At 44.6% G+C, this 3,950-nt stretch overlaps 1 non-coding gene across 1 annotated transcript; it reads left to right on the top strand.

Annotated features, from left to right (window-relative positions):
• The first annotated feature begins 1,245 nt into the window (after positions 1 to 1,245).
• Positions 1,246 to 1,346, top strand: LOC111724876. Its single transcript, XR_002773086.1, has one exon. It is a non-coding gene; the product is annotated as a small nucleolar RNA U13 (small nucleolar RNA).
• The last annotated feature ends 2,604 nt before the right edge of the window (positions 1,347 to 3,950 follow it).

Raw genomic sequence — 3,950 nt, 5'->3', positions numbered from 1 at the left:
ACCTGTAGTCCCAGCTACTTGGGAGGCTGAGGCAAGAGGATTGCTCAGGCCTAAGACTTTGAGGTTGGCTCGGCACCTATAGCTCAACCGGCTAAGGCGCCAGCCACGTACACCTAAGGTGGCGGGTTCGAATCCCCAGCCCGGACCCGCCAAACAACAATGACGGCTGCAACCAAAAAATAGCCGGGCGTTGTGGCGGGCGCCTGTGGTCCCAGCTACTTGGGAGGCGGAGGCAGGAGACTCGCTTGAGCCCAGGAGTTGGAGGTTGCTGTGAGCTGTAATGCCACGGCACGCTACCCAGGGGGAGAGCTTGAGGCTCTGTCTAAAAAAAAAAAAAAAAAAAAAAGACTTTGAGGTTGTTGTGAGTTATGATTCCACGATACTCTACCAAAGGTAACTGAGTGATACTTTGTCTCAAAAAAAAAAAAGACCAGGAGAGGTGACTCACATCTGTAATCCTAGCACTCTGGGAAACTGAGGCAGGAGGATTACTTGAGATTAGGAGTTCTAGGCCAGCCTGAGCAACAGTAGCATCCCATCTCTAAAAATAGCCAGGCATCATGGTGCGTGACTGTAGTCCCAGCTACGTGGGAGGTTGAAGCAAGAGAGTTGCTTGAGCCCAAGAGCTTGATGTTGCTGTGAGCCATGGTGGCACAGCACTCTACCCAAGGGGACAGAGTGAGACTCAGTCTCAAAAAAAAAAGGAAGAAGAGGAAGAGGAAGGGGAGGAGGAAAAGGAAGAAGAGGAGGAGGAGGAAAGAGGAAGAGAGAAAAGAGAAAAGAAAAATTAGCTGGTGTGGTGGGAGGCATCTGTAGTCCCAGCTACTTGGGAGGATTGCTTGAGCCCAGAAGATTGAGGTTGCTATGAGCAAAGCTGACTCCAGGGCACTCTAGCATGGGGCAACAGAGTGAGATTGTATCTCAAAAAGAAAATGGTGCAACAAATTATATCTGGGTGGCGCCTGTGGCTCAAAGGAGTAGGGCACCAGCCTCATATGCCGGAGGTGGCAGGTTCAAACCCAGCCCCAGCCAAAAACTGCAAAAAAAAAATAATAATAATAACAATCTTTACATCTATCATTTTTCACATATACATGCACACACCAAAAAAAGCCCACACAGGCTCAGTGCCTGTAATTCAGTGGTTAGAGCGCCAGCCACATACACTGGGGCTGACAGGTTCGAACCCAGCCTGGGCCTGCTAAACAACGACAACTACAACAACTACAAAAAAACAGCCAGGTGATCCTTTTGTAGTTCATAAGTGTAATGATTGGGTTTTCATGCGCATGTGTGAGATGTGCCTCCCACAAATCTTGTTACGACAGCACATTACCCGTCTGATGTGAAAAAAAAACCAAACAGCCAGGTGTTGGGGCGGGCGCCTGTAGTCCCAGCTACTTGGGACGCTAAGGCAAGTGAATAGCTTAAGCCCAAGAGTTTGAGGTTGCTGTGAGCTGTGTCTACCAAGGATGACATAGTGAGACTCTGTCTCAAAACAAACAAAAAAAATCCCACACATATATATATATATGTAGGATAAAGTCCTACAAATAGTATTGCTTAATCAAAGAAGAAGAACATTTATAATTTTGCTATTTGTCATTTTACTAGCAACTTGTAATTTTTGCTAAATATTTCATGCTCCATATTTGATAGGCATGAGACTGCCCTGTGAGAATTAATTATGAATACAGGTTCGCAAAGAGCATTTAGAGCCAGAAAGTGTGCTTGCATTTTAGGAACACATATGCTGGGGTATGGTTGTTATATTGTGCTTAAATTTCAAAAAGTGACTAGAGACTGCAGAGTCGGATCATTTGTCATAGTTAGGGTTACTGTCTTTCCTGATAGGGATGGTTGGCTGCTCGGTTTCTTGTTCTTTCTTGTCATTAAAGAGTTTTGTTCTCAGAAAGGAAACAATCTGTGCTCTTTGATGTGGTTCAGAAAAAAAGAGACCAGCACCACATTTTAAAGCTCTTTGAGAAAGAACATCCAGAGGCGCCTTTTCAAAGAAATTGCTCACAGAGCTGTGGCTCAAAAGAGAGACGTTTTTTAGAGAACTTAGAGAATTTCTGACTCTGGAGAAATTCCCCCACTTAAGAAAACACACAAGCAAATAATGGAAAGTGCAAACACAATTATTCTCCCTCCGATGAGGCTAACTTTCCAACCCAAGCAGATCTTGTCTTTGAGGTTATGCTGGAAGCCGAAGACAGCAAATCAAGCACTGAATTAGAAATGTTTTGCTCTGTTTCCAGGAGCAGAAACAGATCCTCTTTTGGAAGTTTCCACATTTTGGGAGTGGGGGGAAGAGTCTCACTAGATTGCCGTTGGTAGAGTGCTGTGGCATCACAGCTCACAACAACCTCAAACTCTTGGGATTAAGCAATTTTCTTGCCTCAGCCTCCCAAGTAGCTGGGACCACAGGTGACCACCACAACAATCGGCTATTTTTTGGCTGTAGTTATCATTGTTGTTTGGCAGGCCCGGGCTGGGTTTGAACCTGCCACCCTTGGTGTATGTGGCTGGTGCTGTAACCACTGTGCTACCGGTGCCAAGCCAGAAGTTTCCACATTTTTATACCATTGAGGATCCGACTGTATAGCATCCATCTCTTCTGTTTCCTTGTTTCATTCTTCTTTCTGCTCCTCTTTCTCCTCTGAGAGATAGAAGCAAAGTCAGAGGCATCGTGGAGATCAGAGGAAAATAGGGAACAGATCTTCTTCCGGTTATGACATGTTTTAAAAATAGCTGTCAGCACGTGCTAAAAGAAATGGACTGTAATAAACTAGATCATTTTTATGTTGAATGAGTTTTATGATATTCCTATATTTCTTGAAGAAATTCAAGCACCAGCTTTGAATAGTTCATCAGCTGATGTTCTTTGGTAGAAAACAATAGAATTTGACTCATGAGTGTAAGCCGGAAAAGGTTATTTCAGTGACATTGAGCAGCTGCCAGAATTAAAAGCAGGAACCAGGACAGGGCTGGGAACAACAGTGGCAGAGGCCCGTGAGAAGCTTCTATCTGGGATCTTGCCTTCCAATAATTTTTTTTTTTCAGATTCCTAGGGAAAATAATCTGATTGTTTTGGCTTCATAACCTGCCCACTTCCTGTAGTCAGGGCTGAGGCTGATGCCAGCAAGGGTATGGGAAATTGGGAACAATGCCAGCCAGACTGCAGTAGCTTCCCCCTACATCACCCAAATCAGCCAGTAATTTATAGCAATGCAGATTAGATCTGAAGTAAACAGAAGTACTATATTGAGATGCTGAACGCAGCTATGACATCATGAAAATGGGTAGAAGGCTGATTAGGATTAGGACTGTACAAAATGTTTTCCAAAGTCCCTTGTGTGACTGAGGAATCATGAACATATTCCAGTCTTTGGACAGGGCCTGTCATTTATTTTATTTATTTTGAGAGAGAATCTCACTCTCATCCGGAATAGAGTGCCAATGTGTCATAGCTCATAGCAACCTCAAACTCTTGAGCCTGAGCAATCCTCTTGCCTCAGCCCTCCCAGTAGCTGGGACTACAGGCATGTGTCACTCCCCCTGGCTCCCTATCATTTTTTAAAAGTTATCATTTAAAGGCACAGTAGCTCAAGCCTGTAACCTAGCACTCGGGAGGCCAAGGAGGGAGGATTGCTTAAGCTGAGGAGTTGGGGATGAGCCTGAGCAAAAGCAAGATCCTCTATCTCTACTAAAACTAGAAAAATTAGCTGGGTGTTGTGGTGGGTGCCTGCAGTCCTAGCTACTTTCAAGGCTGAGCCAAAAGGATCACTTAAGCCCAGGAGTTGGAAGTTGCTGTGAGCTAAGACGACATAGCACTCTAGCCTGGGACAACAGAGTGAGAACAGAAAAAGGGGGGCATTTAAAAAGTCATGTGCCAATCTTTGTATACCTGTATTCATGATGGTACTAATCAGAAAGGATAGAAGAAA

Source organism: Otolemur garnettii, unplaced genomic scaffold (genome assembly GCF_000181295.1).
Source record: "Otolemur garnettii isolate 467f Iridium unplaced genomic scaffold, OtoGar3 scaffold00027, whole genome shotgun sequence".
In the NCBI taxonomy this organism is placed as follows: Eukaryota; Metazoa; Chordata; class Mammalia; order Primates; family Galagidae; genus Otolemur; species Otolemur garnettii.
This window is presented reverse-complemented; position numbering and strand designations above follow the sequence as displayed.